The sequence below is a fragment of the Grammomys surdaster genome, unplaced genomic scaffold (assembly GCF_004785775.1).
Source record: "Grammomys surdaster isolate TR1022 unplaced genomic scaffold, NIH_TR_1.0 65, whole genome shotgun sequence".
NCBI lineage: Eukaryota > Metazoa > Chordata > Mammalia > Rodentia > Muridae > Grammomys > Grammomys surdaster.
This window is the reverse complement of record NW_021604567.1, coordinates 1,071,250-1,088,423: the sequence shown is the minus strand read 5'-3', so window position 1 is coordinate 1,088,423 and position 17,174 is coordinate 1,071,250.

Genomic DNA, 17,174 nt, shown 5'->3' with positions numbered 1-17,174 from the left:
ACTGGCCAAGAATGATGGTTCATACCTAGCCCAACACACAGCAGGCTTAGTCAGGAGTATTGCTGAGAGAACAATAGAAATCTGAGAAATAAAGGAAATATTGGGCCAACCCAGCATACAGAGTAAGAAGAGAAAGAAACACATACACAGACACACAGACAGACACACACACACTCACACAGAGGACATATAGAATATATGCTGTAATCTTAATGTTTGCATCATCCTGTCTGAATTTCTTTCCCTATCACTGTGATAACACTGACACGCCCCCAATCCCCATAAAATCAACTCAAGGAGAAATAGTTTATTTTGAGTCATAGTTTGAGGGTAGAGTTCATCTATGCAAGGAAGCCACAGTAGCATGAGCCTGATAAGGCTGGTCAAATTGTATCTGATGTCAACAAGCAGAAAACAACATCCATAACCAAAACTGTCAATGAAGGTTTTAAGACCCTAGTAAATGAGCTTCACATTTTATTTAGAAGAATAACTGTGTCTTAGTTTTATGGTTTCTATTGCTGTAACGAAATACCATGACTCAAAAGCAAGTTGCAGAGAAAAAGATTTATTTGGCTTACACTTCCATTTCATTGTTCATCCCCAAATGAAGTCAGGATAGGTATTCAAGCAGGGCAGGAACCTGGAGACATGGGTTGATGCAGAGAGGACATGGAGGCTGTTTACTGGCTTTCTCCTCATAGCTTGTTTGGCCTGCTTTCTTATAGAACCCAAGACCACCAACCCTGGAAGGGTACCACCCACAATGGACTGGTCCTTCCACCATCAATCACTAAGAATATCCCTTACAGCTGGATCTTCTGGAAGCATCTTCTCAACTGAGGTTCCCTCCTTTCAGATAACTCTAGTTTGCGTGTGTCAAGCTGACATAAGACTATTCATTTTAAGATAGTATAGTTTTGGTGCAGAAATACATGAATAAACCAATGGAACAAAATGTAAATTAGACATAAAAAGAACACATGGAAGAAGTCCTACAAATAGTAAAAGAAGGGGTTGCTCAGTGGATAGGTGAACTGGCTCTCTTTGAAAAGAAAGAAACCCTGCATAACACCGCACATAATATATGACAATTAACTCCAGATTAAATAAAAATAATTAGGATACACCTCTGTAAAAATATATCAGCTATAGCTTATCTCTTTTTTGAGGGGCCGTGGCTAGAAACAATCTATGTGACTGAAGAGGAGCATCTTTAAATGTCACCTATATAACCAGTAAGACAAAAGATAATGATTTATCTTTTTATTAAACAAATATTTTTTGATAAAGCTGGTAAATGATACAGTCCTGGGAAAGGTGTACAACTTAGTCACAGGAATGGAAATGATCTACGAATCCACTGCTATAAGGTAGCACACAATTACAGAGAAACAATGTAGAATAGTGGCTGCCAGGGGTTTAGGAAGCCACTCTTGCCAAGCCTCCTGGTCCTCGGCGTTGCTTTGTAGCTTCTCTTGTGTCAGGTAGGAGGTGGTGGTTCTACATGACTACATCTCACAGACAAAGTGGACATAGTATACGTGTCTCAAGAATTCCACCCGTCAGACTGGTTGGCAATATCACTACAACTCTGTATAGGAATGAGACACGAGGCATGTAAAAGTTTGACATATGGATGGCACATTCACATCTAGTAATTAAAGACTTGTAAAGTGTACTGAAAGCTTTTGAAATGCATTCAAACTTTTGATAAAATGAGACTTCTTCTAAGAATAACTTTTTTAAAATTCTAGTAAATGGCTCAGAGATTTAAATAGTAAGGGAATCATACATATAGCACAATTTTCTTTGAAGTATATGTACATTAAATTTAAATGTGTAGAAATTTAAGTTTCTTTTAACCAATCTAGCCATATAAGGATGAAAGAAAAAGCCAGCAGAATGATTGGAATGTGACCCATGCGGTCACATAGCTGTCCCAGTACTGCTAGAGTGTGAAGAGAAGGGGAGTACTTTCTTCTTCTCATCCAGTCTCACATCCCTTTCTGTCCAGAAGGCATGGGGAGGGGAGGCCAGTGATGGATGGTTTGTAAGAAGAATATGGAATGAACTTTTCCTTACCAGGAGGATGGGGAGTAACTATGCCCTTGGGTAGCTCCTTACTACGTTCCTAAAAAATCAAACATTGAAACCTATGTGGCAAGATCTACTTCACTCTTCTATAAGGTAAACCTTAGCTGCACTCTCTGCTGTTCTCCTTATGTTTTTACGAATTACTCCTTAGCATGCACTTTCCTGAAATTACTCTTTAAAAGGTAAATAAAGTAAATGTGGGTGTTGGTTTGTCAAGAAGGCTCAATGTATGAAGTGCTCGCAGTACAAGTCTGTGGTCTGAGTTCAGTCCCTGGATTTTCCCCAGATCCCATTCCAACTCCTAAAAGTTATCTTCTTCTCTCCACATGTACCAATACACACACACACACACACATGCACCACACGCAGAGGCAGAGACAGGGGGTAGGGGAGACAAAGAGACAGAGACAGACAGACAGAGAGACAGACAGAAAACAAGAGACATATATTTAGATACACATACACACAAAGACACAAAACAGACACATATGTACACACACACAAATAAATTATTTTTAAACAGGTCAGTATCCCTCATGAAGATTTATTTTTTTAACCAAAAGTTTACTGGTGACAAATAATAATCATATTGTAAAGACATCACAAAAAAAGTAGAATTTCATTCACTATTTTAAATTAATAATTATGATGTAACTCATTAATAAAACAAAGGTCTATTATCATCTCTATTAGATGTTAAAAGCAACACTGACAAAATTAAATTCTCATTCTTGGTAAATAATACTTAGCAAACTAATATAGTTACAAAATGCTAAGCAAAGGTCATGTGATGGAAGTCATCCTCAGGAGATGGAAATGAATCAAATAAACACATCGTCTTCACTTCTGTTCAACACTGTGCTAGAAATCCTACCTAATATACAAGGCAAAGTGGAATATAAAGTTGATAAAATTAGTAAAAGAAAATGCATGTTAAGGTCTCTAAAGTCTTTTCCAGTTCTTTCCTGTGGGTTGAACAGTATTTAACTCAGTGATCATGTTTATTCTACCAAGAATATTTTAACAATGTGTGTAGACAGTTTTAAATATTCAGCATTATTGAATTACTGCAAACTCCAAACAAAAAAAAGGATATGCATACACATGATAAAGAATCAATAATTTAATTCAACAGCACAACTAAGAATGTATATTTGAAATTTTCACAGGTTGTACTGAATTTTTGCATATGGCTCAGTAATGCCTACCATCATTAGATATATACTTCTGATAGATATAAAATAAAAGTCCACCTTTAAAAAGTATCATAAAACAAAAAGTATGAACATTAAGTTTGTTGCTAAAATGTGAAAAAGTTTTCCCTTAGCTCTCCTCCTTGGTGTGAGCCCTCATCACATGAGTAATGTGCCAATTTCCTTATTTATAATGGGTTAATGACAACAGTCTATATCTCCTAAGATGATTGCAGGGTGTTTACGACATGCCAAACAGAACTGTACACATGTATTCATTATGTGTGCATTACACATATGTCCATATAATCAATCAATTTAGAAATGATACTGATAGTGTTTTAACCTAGTTAGAATCACTTTACTAAGCACAATATTCATTCAACCAACTTGTCATTTTTTATTTAATTAATACTTAAGTGCTTACCAAGCATAGGTTACTACTGCTTTAGATGCTGGAATACCTGAATGAACAAAAGAAATATTCCTATTCTCCTTTAGTAGTATACTTACAGTGTAAGGAATATAAATTCTATCCAGTGTTAAGAGTCAATGATATATAATTTCCATAAGTAATGAACATATAATAAAATAATATCTTAAAGGAAAGAAAATTAAATGTTGAAAATAGATTTAGTTTTAAATTATGTTTTATTAAACACTTAAAAATCACAATGACATAAAGATATCTAAGAATAAATAAAACAAACATTTTACAAGATTTCTTTTCTTTCTCTTTGTTTTTTGTTTGTTTGTTTGTTGTTTTTTAGGCAGTGTCTCCCTAAATAGCTCTGATGACCCTAGAACCCACTGTGTAGACTAGGCTGCCCTTGAACTCTGCTAATCTCTGCCAACTAAGTGCTGGAATTAAAATCCAACAAGTCTATCAAGAAAATATAAGAGATGTATTCTGGCTCACACTTATAATCATAGCATTCAGTAGGCCAAGGCAGAAGAATTGCCTTGAAAGTGAGGCTGATATCTGCTATATGACTCTACAAGTCATCCTGGGCTACAGTAAGAACTTACCTCAAACAAGAGCTAGGGAGGCAGCTCAGAGGTAAAGCAGTTGACTTGTATGCACAAAGTCCTAAGTTCTGATTCCCAGAACTCATTAGAAGCCAGGTGTGGTAGCTTAGTGCATATACGGCAAGATGGAGAAAAGAGACAGGAAAATCTCTGAAGCCCATATGCCAACTACATTATCTCAAACAAGGCAGGAACCAAGAAGCAACACCAGTGGAGGTTGTCCTCTGATCTTCATGGGCATACCACAACACGTGTGTGTTCTCACTCTTACAAACCATATAGTCACACAAGAAATGAAAAGTGTAACTAACAAAATACACACAAGAAAAAATAAAACTAGCCATCACCCTAAAGACCTGATTTTATATTGAGATCATTTTTTTCCACCTTGATCTACAGATTCTATTAAATACCAACGATTCTTTAACATTGTTGGTGGAAATTTGTAAACTGCTTCTACAATTTCTGTAGAAATGCAATGAGCCAATAATAGTCAAGACTATTGAACAGAAGGGAGAATAAGAAACAAAGAAAGAGGAAATGAGAAGAGAAAATGAGAGAAGGGAAAAAAAGGGGAAGGAGAATGGGAAGGAAACTGAACAGACATTACAAACTAATACAGCTTATAAAACAGCAATAGTAAAAAAAAAAAAAAAAAACTATGTGATCAATGCAAGGGTAGACAGATCGTTGGAAAAAAATCCACATTGATATGGTCATCTGATAGTGCAAAAGGAAAGTAGGATGTTTTTTAAAAAATGGCAAGCCCAGCTCTACCTCTGAGATTTTTTTTAAAGTGTTCCCTACCCTTAGCTCTCATTGAAGTGGAAATTAAAACTACTTTGAGATTTCTTCTTTCCTTACTCAGAATTACTAAGGCAAACAAAAAAATAAAATAAAAACAACAAATGCTGTCAGAACTTTCATACACTGTTGGTGGAAATGCAAACTGGTACAGCCACTATGGAAATTAATGCCAGTGTTCCTCAGAACACTATAAACAGGCTTAACCATACCACCTTTGGGCGTGTACCCAAATCTATTTCCTACTACTGAGAAACAGCCATTCATGTCCACAGCTGCTCTGGATACAACAGCAGAACATGGTAACAGATGAGATGTCCATCAGCTGATGAAAAGATAATGAAAATGTGGCATCTGTCTAAAATGGAATGTTATCCAGATGTAAACAAAAATAAGACTTGAAAGTAAACGGATGGAGCTGGAAAACACTCTACAGAGTGAGGTAACTCAGACCCAGACACATGTTCTTACTTATATGTACATCTCAACAGTGAATCTTTAGATTTGTATGTTGAATTTGGCATGCCAATAGAATTCAAGAAACTAGATAGGGAATATTGGTGGGGAGGGAGAGAAGAGAGAGTAAAGCACAGGTGGTGCGAAGGGGTGAATGGGGAGAGAGATGGGAGTATAGAGCAGAGGAACTATTATGGGGTGCTAACTAATCCAAATGGTGTTTGAAAACTCCATATGGAAACAGGCTGTTTTATAAGCTTTCTAATACATACTAGTGTGTGTCTGTTTGGGTCCTAATGGATAGTCATTTTAATACTCAATAAAATACACATGTATTTTCCCATAAAAGAGTTTAATTGGAGTTAGACAAGAGATTGTGTACATCCCAGATGAACACTATATGCTTGTAATGTTCGTACACTTCAGAAAGTACATTACAAATCAATGGAAAGGTACTTTTCACATTTTTCATAAAAATCCATACTTCTATGTTAAAATTCAAGCATGCAAACTCTGTGAATATTTTTGCTAAATGTTTTTAGAATTAAGATCCAGAGCAAACTTGTCTTTCTCTGTAGCTAGAGTATAAATTAGAATTTCATTTTATTATTTGAAGATAGCTTGATAAACTAGGTTATGATTATAAACCCTATTCTCCCAAGGATTTTTTTTGGTCAATATTTTATTACAGCATCCAAAAGCAAACTAAGATAATGGGGATAATCAATTAGCTCAATAATAAGTTGTCTGACAGCTGAGGAAGTAGCAGTGTGGTAAGGTGCTTGCCTCATAACCATGAAGACCTATTTGGCCCCTAGAACCCAGGCAAAAATGAGTGGAATGGTGTCATGGACTTGTAATTGCACTGTCAGGCAGCAGAGATGGGACTATCCCTTATGCCCATTGGTCAGTCAATCTAGCTCAATTGGTGAGCTCCAGATCATAATAGACACTGTCTCGGAGGAAGTATATGGCATTTCTGAGGAGGACACCTGAGGTTGTTCTCTAGTTTGCACATGTACACATGTGCACCCACACACATGAACATTTATGCATATATACACACATGTGTATTAAGAAAGAAAACAAATAAATTGTCCCTGCTGCACTATGTAAAAATAACTTTTACTCACCAGATGTAACTGTCATCTCTGAGGCTTACTTCTGAATAAGCTCCCCCCTTCTATTTCTTTCTGAACTCTGGCTAGCTGGTTCTACTCAACTGTTCTTGCTCAAACTCCACTCCAAGCTGACTGATTCAAACTGGCCTCTCTCAGCTTCTCACTGAATTTTTCTGCTTTGAAAAGTGTTTCTGAATTCCACAAACTGAACTGCACCAACCGCACTAGTAGTTAAAACTTCACAAACTCAACTGAACTGCACCAAACTGAACGTAACTGAATACTGTATTGTGAACAAACACTGTATTGTCTGAACTCAACCGAACTACACTCAATGAATTGTTCTCTCTCTCTCTCTCTCTCTCTCTCTCTCTCTCTCTCTCTCTCTCTCTCTCCCTCCCTCTCTCTCTCTCTCTCTCTCTCTCTCTCTCTCTCTCTCTGTTGCTTTCTTCAGTCACTTCTTATCCTCTTGAGAGTTGGGTGTATCTTTTCTTTGACTCAGTCAAATCTTTCTCTGATTTGTCACTTTCTCTGCCCCTCAATCAGACCTCACTTTCAAGCACACAGACCTAGAAGGTCTGTAACCCCTTGCCAGTGCAGCCATGTTGCAGAATTAAATTTCCTCTATGGCACTATGAACACCAACTAGCAATTTACATAAACACACACACACACACACACACACACACACAAACACACACACACACACACACACACACACACACCTCCATAGGCAGTAATATTAGTAAAGACAGCCAAGGCTTCTTGAAAACAGTTGCTTCCAGAAGCAGGAGTAGGAGAAGGAATAAATAACTAGCTATTTCCCATCACTCTAGGACACTAGAGATGTGGTCACCTTTTTATATTACCTCTCACCTTTTTATAGTAAGTCTGGCTTTGTTGCCTTGATGCTTTCTTTTCTGTTGTCAACATACTCAGGTCTAGATAACTTCCTCTGAGCCCCATGTTGTTCCCAGTCCCAATGCCAGAAGTGATACTACAGAGAACCCAATGGAGATGTTCACTCTTCATTTTTTGCCCACCTGTCCAAACTGATTCTCATTAATTCACATCTCATGTCTGCAGTAAGCCTTGATTATGTGTGCATTTTATAGTTTCATGAACGTCACTCTGGATTTACTTCTTTTCATGAAAAAGAACTTTGTAAGAACATAGAATTTCTCCCTTTACTTCATTTGAAGGCAATTTATTTAATTCTGTGTAAACTATTAAATTTCACAAACTCAACTGTGCTGACCACACTGACAGGAAAACCGCACAAACTCAACTAAACTCAACTGCATTCAACTTGAATTCAGTTTGACTCAGTCAGCTTGGAGAAGAGTTTGAACAAGAACAGCTGAGTAGAACCAGCCAGCCAGAGTTCAGAAAGAAGTAGAAGGGGAGAGCTTATTCAGAAGTAAGCCTCAGATCTGAAAATTACACCTGGTAAATAAATTTTAAATTTGTGTAAAAAGATTAAGAAGAAACCATTACTTCTGGTGCTGGATTACAGCTTCCACATCCCCCTAGAGGCAACATTCTCAACTCCTAGCTCTTTCCCCTGGTGATACTGCCATATTTATTAATTATAAACCCACTGCTATTTCTTGTTTTATAAAACTTAGATGATAACCATTATTTTATATTGTCGTGAGTATTGATTTCTTTTTTAAAAATCTGTCTTCTTTGCCCTCTGTCAAGAGGGTCTCAAAGGAAAGAGTAAGGATTAAAAAGAAAAAGACAATTAGGCAATATTATAACATGACTTTACCCAGTGCTGAAACTGAAGCAGGTTTATTTTTTCCCAGTCTGCTTTTATATCATTCTGGGTACATGCAAGGAATAGGATCAGTTCTTATATCAAAGACACAATAATCAAACAAGACAATAAGTCAAGTAGTCAAACAAGGCAAAAAACAAAGCCTCTTGATCACTGTGTCCAGGGGCTTATCAGGATGACCAAGATCAAAGGAATACCATACACTATTTTTGTGTGTTTACTTTGTGCCTACTTTCTTGTCCTAGTCCAATGTCAAATTCTTGCCAAATTTCTAAAAGCCCCCAAAGCTCTCCACAACCCCCTTCACCACCACCATCATCTGCTTGTGCTGTGTATGGGTTAGGGGTTATGAGTGTGGTCAAATAGCAGCTGGTGTTTTTACCATGTTCTATTCTCTCTCTCTCTCTCTCTCTCTCTCTCTCTCTCTCTCTCTCTCTCTCCCTCTCCCCCAGTAGTCATTACTTCATATTTTTTCCTTGCTTTAGTTTCCAACCCACTCTACACCTAATAAAGAAATATCGACTAATAAGGTTTTTAATTTTAAAATGTTTTACATAAAGTTATTTTGAGATTAATGGATTACTAAAAGCAAAACAAAATTTCCAATAATCATATATAGCTACATGTCACTTCATAAAGGACATTCATAAGTTGTGTATATTACCTAATGTGTTAACACGAAGGCAATAATTTTATTTATAAAATTAAGGTTATGGCATTTCAAGTATATTTCTGGAATTCTAATTAACACTAGCTAATGAATTGAGAAGAAGAGTCATGGACACCATTAGAGAAAGCTAATGAAAGGCCAACAGAATGTAATTATCCTTCAAAACAAGAGCAATCAAGACGACTAATACGACTTTGAAGCATGTGATTGTGTGACACAGAACACAGGGAAGATGACTTCATTCCTGTAAACCAGTAACACTGAATGAAAGCTTTCTGGGAGCAGAGATATTCCCTGTGTGTCCCTGTCTGCTCTCCCCTCTGCTTTGAACAGCAGCTGGCATAGTATGTGCTAAATATATAAGTTTTTAATTTGTAAATAAAAAGTTAACATTATATTCAATTAATGAGAATTTATATGAATAACTAGAGTACTTATATTCTAGAAAATCACCAAAAATGAGGACAGAATTGTTTGTCTAGAACTAGACATAGCCCTCAAGTGTCTTCTTAGGGAAAGCAAGTTGTCATTCCCATTATATTTTAATCAATATGTGCCGAGTATGGATTTCCAATGCTTTATTAGTAGCTAAACACCACTTTGGTTCTCTTATGGTGAAGAGACAACATGACCATGGCAACTCTTATAAAAGGGAGACTGAGGCTGGCTTACAGTTCAGAGGTTCCGTCCATTATTAACATGGCTGGGAGCATGGTGGCAGGTAGGCATTCATGGTGCTGGAGAGTTCTACATCTGGATCTGCAAGCCCCAAAAAGAGAGAGACACTGGGCTTGGTGTGAGCTTTTGAAACCTCAAAGCCCACCCCCAGTGACAAATGTTCTCCAACAAGGCTATACCTCCTCATCCATTCAAGTAGTACCACTCCCTCGTGACTATGCACTCAAATATTGAGCCTAGGGGCCAGTCTCATTCAAACCAACACACATCAGCAGACCAACATAACAGATCTTGACATTTTTCTCAGACATTTATTTTTCCAGTTGTTCGAAACAGGTCACAATTTTAGGTTACACAGAGTTACACATATTTTGTTGCATCTTTAAAGTACTGATAACCACATTCAGGAAAAACTCAGTGGTCAAAATTTACAAACCAAGTGCTTGCACATGAAAGTTTACAACGATGAATTCTGTTGACAAGAATAGAACACATAGCATCACTGTTGCTGGACTGCTGCATTTCCAAGGCGCTGTCTGTAAAGAGAGCACGCACTCTGTGCTCGTCATGCTTCCGATGTCTCTCTTTTATCCTCCCAAACTGATGGCATGAGGACTCTACTGCAGCGAGTGCTCTAAAGAGTTGAATGAAGGAGAGAATGAAACTCTTCACCTGTGCACCTCACTTCAGCTTCAGCATGACACCTCATCATTTGACTCAAATGAACATCTTCTTTCTGATTTTCTCCCATGAGCCTCCAGTTTATTTTACACCAAGCTCACTCCCCTGTGGGACCATTAGCATGCATTCCAGCCAGCCTTTGCAATGTCTAACTCCTTTGGTTACAGTATGCTTGACCCTTCCTCTGCCACTGAAATTCTGCTAATTTTTTCAAATGCTATATCCTCTTCTCTGTGAAGCCATAACTGTGTAGTTGCCATGTGACATGTGTTTCACTAGTTTCCCCAGGACACAGAAATAAATGACATATGCACACACGGTCACAACATACCTTATATTCTAGAATATGCAGCAGAAAAGAGTAATTATAGAGCTAGGAAACAGCTCAGTAGTAGACATCTAGTGTGTGTAGGAACTTGTTTGATTATCACCAGAAATAACATGTGTTTCAAAGAGATAAGTGTGTGAGTTCTATAATGGGGAAGCTATAGCATTCCATGGAAGCACCAGACACAAAGAGCTGACAAGCCTCGGCGTGGATAGACTTCCAAAAGGTAGCCACACAGTAAACGAAGAATGGATTTAACTGGGCAGAGGATAATAAGAAGGTTCTCACAGGCTTTTCTGCCTAAGGCAAAACAATGCAGCAATGCAGAAATGACTTCTGATCATTTCTGGTCATTTCTCTGATCTGTGGTAACAAATGCCCACGGACTTGCTGATTTAGAAGTCATAGAAGCACAGCATGGTTCTGGGTGTGAGAATTGTTAACTCAAGTTGTGAGCATAGGAGGCTCCTCTAGAGACACTAAAGAGCATCTTTCATCTGTCCAAGCTCCATATGGGTACTAGCAATCCTGGACCTCTTTCTCTTGTAAAAGCTTCCATCAGTCCAGTCTACCTACATCTTCACAGCAAGCTTCCCTTTCTGTGGCTTCTCTATTCTTCTTAAAGACAGTTGTCACTGAGTTAAGGGCCCACGTGAAGATGGTTTCATATTGATGTTGGTAACCTCATTTGCCTTTTTTTTTTTAAAAAAAAAATGAGATCATATTTGCAGCTTGACAGTGAACTTGCATTCTTATGAGTAGGAGTTCATATTCTGGAACTAAAGACAAGAAGTATAGCTAAAGTACATCCGAATGAGGAACAGGAGTCTCATGAAGAGGAATACAGGATCAGATCATGGAAAGTTTCATCCAACTGGAAGCCATTCTCAATATTTAATCAGAAATGGGTGGCTAAAAGTTCAACTCATGACATCAACATTTTTTTATTTTTGAAAGACCACTCCACTTCCTATGTACTAAATGGACTGTGTTCTAAACCCAAAGCATACAATGGTGGCCAAATGAAAGACAAGTGTAGTCTCCATCACCAGGAAGTGATGAGAAGAGGAATTTTGATACTGTGTTCACCATGACAAAGAGAAGTCAAATACTACAGATCTTCCTGCATCCAAAGTCATCTTGATGTAGTGAAGAAAGACATATAGGAAAATATTATTTATCTCACAGTGAATACTGAGCTCTATGGGGTTCAGTACATTTAATACAAATAAAGGAAATTAACCCATATTGTCTGAGACTAACGTTCTGAAGTTCAGAGTGACATAGATGTCATCACCTGGGGGTCAGAGCTGGGTGCAGCCTCAGATCCCTTTGGACTCACCAGGGACAGAAGCACCTCACTGCCTCCGCAGCCCACTCTCCCTCACTTAGCAATACTGGATTCTGTTCTCTTGAACTTATCAAGGCCTGGACTCAGGATGCTTGACACATCACCCATGGCTAAGTAATTCAATGACACCATCACATCTTCACATCTGGCATATCTATTGCTTACCGGTGCAGGTTCCTCTCCAGAAAATTCTACCTAAGTAGAATTCCTCATGATCTTCCATCATTTGACCTGCTCGCCTCTTTTAATTAGTAATTATGTATTTTTCAATTCATTCTAAATGTTTCATTGTTCCTGTCAGAACAAACAAACAAAAAAAATAAGGATATTGTCTAAGATACATTCAGTACATTTCTCAAATCAAAAATGAGCATTACAATACTATCTAATTAATGATTGCCATTCCAATTTCCCAGTGTGGCTGCTAAAGGCAGCAAGTGAGGGTTTGATGTCAACTGAGATATTTACATAGACACAGTGTATTCTCCAAAATACACAGAGCAAAGTAGTAATTTTATAATAGAACAACCTGGCAGATAACACCTTAACAGGGAGATTAACATCGTCTGTAGGGAAACCAATTAACATCCTACACCTGCTGAGGTACTTAGACAGACCCCATGCTGCTATAATCCATTCCCAACCCCCAGGAAAAAAATATGTAACAAATCTAGTCACAAAGACACATCAGACACATCTAATTTGAGGTGCATGCTACGAAATAACTTATCTGTAACTGTTTAAAATGTCAAGATCACTTTTTTAAAAACATTAAAGAACTGTTGCAAATGACAGAGACTAGGGAAAGAAGATTGCTAAAATTTGGTAAGTGATCTTGAATCGGACCCTATTACAGATCGTCTGTTCTTGTCTCAGGTTAAGTCTCTCTGCTCTCTCCTTGTTTTGCCACTGGTGAGTGGTCTGCTGAGGGTGCTGAGCATACAAAACAACTGTGGAGTTTTCTCTTAGAGTACCATTGCTGAGTGTTTGGAAAGATTCCTCACAAACACGTTTCTGGGAAAATATGCATTGAAATCGTGAACATAAATTGAAATTTAGATGAGTGGCTGAACGCCAGGTGAATACAATAATCTTGAAACAGCAGCTCAAAGACTGACAGAAGATTAAAAAGCGTCACTGTAGCTACGTGCCAAAGCCTCATCATCTCTAGATTAGAATGTGAAGGTAATAGGGGAAATAGAGGTATAGAGGTTACATTTTGCTGAATCCAATGAGAATTTCAGCCAGCAGGATCTCTCTCTCTCTCTCTCTCTCTCTCTCTCTCTCTCTCTCTCTCTCTCTCTCCCCTCTCTCTCTCTCTCTCTCTCTCTCTCTCTCTCTCTCTCTCTCTCTGGAGAAAACAAATATTGCTATTCATAAAAATGTAGAAAACGGGAAAATGAAGGAAGCAGATGTCAAAAATCTAACCTGCTCTTAGGTAGCTGTGAAATCTGGAACTGTGCCCAGGCATATAACCCTTGCTCCAACTCAGCAACCTCCTCAGCTCTTCATTCTGCTGACAAGGCTAGAATCTTCATTCCTCATTCCAAGTTGTCAGGAAACAGGGAAGAGTAGCATGCAGGATTCAGAGATTCAGGTGACGCCTTCAAATTATGCTGTATTTCTCTTGGGACTCTCAATCCTAATGTTTTCAGCCTGTCAGTCAAAAAGTTGAAGGTGTAGAATTTAAAATTCAGGGATGAAGAAGAGAAAGGATGCTGACAGATACTGCCTGGGTCTTCCCAGTATGTCTTCTCTTACATTCCCCTCCAGAAGAAGACATTTTAAAGTGCCAATAATTGTGGTAGTTTTGCTTCTAATAGGAAGGGCAGCAGAGTATGTGCTAAGGAGAACAGAATTACATGGATTGAAAAGATTTTGAAATAAAACCTCAATTAACAGTGTTGGCATAACAAGAAGTTATCAGCAGCCACATTGGTACTTACAGAACAACACAGAAACAGAGTAAACAAAGAAAAGAGACAGAACATGAAGTCCAGGTGTGGCAGCACACAGACTTTGAATACTGTCGACTCCAGTGTGCTCTGCTCATATGCTAATGATACAGAGGAATGTGTGGAATCAGAGATAAGCAAATTCATGTCTCAACAAAGTTCTTAGCATCATGTACAAATGTATGCATGTATGTATGTATGTATGTATGTATGTATTAAAACAAGAAAATCATATATCAATATAGTAATGTGTTTATATTTGCATGTTTACATGCGTATGTATTTATAAGAAGGAAATTTCAAAAAAAGAATCCTTATAATGCTGTTTTGAGTTTTTTTAATTGAAAATAACTTTTTTTCAGACAATAGATTCTAATACATTTTTCCTCCCCCAACTTCTTCCAGATCCTCTCTGCGCATCTAACCCTGTGCCCTTTCTTTCTCTCTCTCTTTAGAAAACAAGCAAGCAAATAAGCCAGAAAAAAAGAAACAAAAGAAAAAAAGAAATGAAAAGGCTTTAAAAAGAAAAAGAATGAAGCACAACATTCACACACTCACAACCAATAAAAATACAAATAAAGAAAATCCCACAAAACTGAACATGTGTAAGAAAAACAACCCTGTGTTTGCTTAAACATGACTTACAAACCACCTTGCTGATTTAATTGGCTTTTGCACTGTAATCATTAAAAAAAAAGGAAAAGAGAAAGAAAAAGAAAATGAGGGGGGGAGAGGGAAAGAGAGAGAAAGAAGGAAAGAAAGAAAGAAAGAAAGAAAGAAAGAAAGAAAGAAAGAAAGAAAGAAGGAAGGAAGGAAGGAAGGAAGGAAGGAAGGAAGGAAGGAAGGAAGGAAGGAAGAAAGAAAGAAAGAAAGTGCTAGAAACCTGAGGCCGCACACTCATCACTCTAGACCAGTTGGGGATTGATCAGGTCCAATGCAGCCAAATTGAACTGACCCGAATTGATCTGAGTTAACACCACCTACAATTAAGCATTGTTCTGACCCTTGCAACACAAGAGAAAGCATGAAAAAGGGGATGAAGTGAGACAGGGCTACAAATCCAGGGAACGAGAACATCCATTACGTTAGACCTCACTGGAACTTTAGCTCACCGTTCTGTCTGGAACATTTCAAAAAAGTTCTGTACCTTATTATTAAAAATCAGCACTTAATTCAAATTTCACCTAATGCATGTGAATAAATTAACTCGACAGGCTTCATTTTGCAAATTTGTTAGTATTGGTATTAAAAACGATTTTTATTCTCTTACTATTTTATCAAGATATTTGGTTATTGTTTATTGAAAAATAGTTTTCTGTTTTCATTTTAATTGGATAATGTTAGCTCCTAAACCATCTTAAAATACAGAAAAGGTATTTATTTTTAATGAGCACTGGACTCTGCTTATGAATTTACACATACACACACACACACACCACAAGATAGACAGAGACAAGGAGAATATAAAAACTTGAACAATGGTTATTTCTAAACTAAATATACCTCCAAGAGCTAATTTGGAGAACTATGCTGATAGCACACTATATTATTAGAATCTGACCAAGACCTGAAAAACATTTCAATATGAATTCAATAAGCATTGTAAGCAAGTGTCACTGTCTAAATTCTTCCCTATAGTCCCTTTAATAACTCTAATGTTAACTAAATAGATTTCCCAAAATACTTGCTCAATACACAAATGCTGCCACTCAAGACTGAAATGAATAGTCAAAATCTATTTTGGCATTTAGTCAAAGTATACATGCAAAAAACTGATGCAGACTAATTGGAATCTCATTTGGGAGAGAGTAGGTAATATTGTTTCACTTCTGCACAGAAAGTCCAAGCTATCCACCAAGCCAGCAGAAATAATTAAATCAAAACTGCTCATTTTATTATGCATTACATTTGAACTATAACTGGAGTTAGGGAGCCAATGGGAATATGCTACTATGTCACGTAAACACTTCAGAAGCAATGGATGAAATCTAAAGTTAATGTTACACAGACCTGGCAGGATCCTAATTTGAGAGGCCACATTTGAAGAATAAGATCTTCACCTTGGCTTCTGTACAACATGTGGCAGGCCCCAACATAAATAAATATGTTGGGTTAAATTAACTCACTCAGAACAGAATTGTGAGAGAAGATTCTTAAAAACTGTTTCTCCAGACTGTTGATTATATTTTTTTCCTCAATCTATTTGGATTTTCTTCTAGTTAGCATCTAAATTAAAAATAAACAGAAAACATTTTTTAAATCTCCATTTGTGAACTGTATCTCTCTCTCAAACATGAACAAATTACACTTACACATAAATGCAATACTTGGAGTTTTATTATTGAACAAAGGTAAATGTATCCAATATCAAGAAAACTAAATGTAAGTACAAATGACAGAAGAGAGTTGGGCTCCTTCTGTATGACTAAATTGTATATACATCGACCTGCTGGAACATGCTCTATGTGTTTGTGCTGAGATTCTTTTCTGCCGAGGACCACGTGAGAAGCTCGTGTGCACCTCTTCTTTGGTAACTGTCATGAGTTTCAGAGTATCCAGGAACTGTACAACCTCTTATTTCATTAGTAATTACTAGTAAGAACAAAGTCTTAGTGTTTTCCTGAATCAGGACACATGGGTGGCCCCTGTAAGCTCAGAGGATCACACAACAAAACCAACAGAAATGAATGTGAGGGAGATTTGTAGGAACGAGCAGGATGCTAGGGATATGGGAGAGGATGAGGAGCAAGAGTGGTCGGGATGCATTATGCACATGTGTGAAAATGTCTACAGAAAGATTTATTTTGTACTGAAAGAGTAAATGGCTCTAAATATTATTACAGATTTCATCAGAGGAAATAATTCATGGTTTTTCTTGTTGGCAGCATGATCTCATCAGAACAAATTTTCACTCTTCAGTATTTTCTTTCCTCCCACCTACACCCTAAATAAGAAATGGGATGGGGTGTGTGTGTGTGTGTGTGTGTGTGTGTGTGTGTGTGTGTGTGTGAAAGAGAGAGAGAGAGAG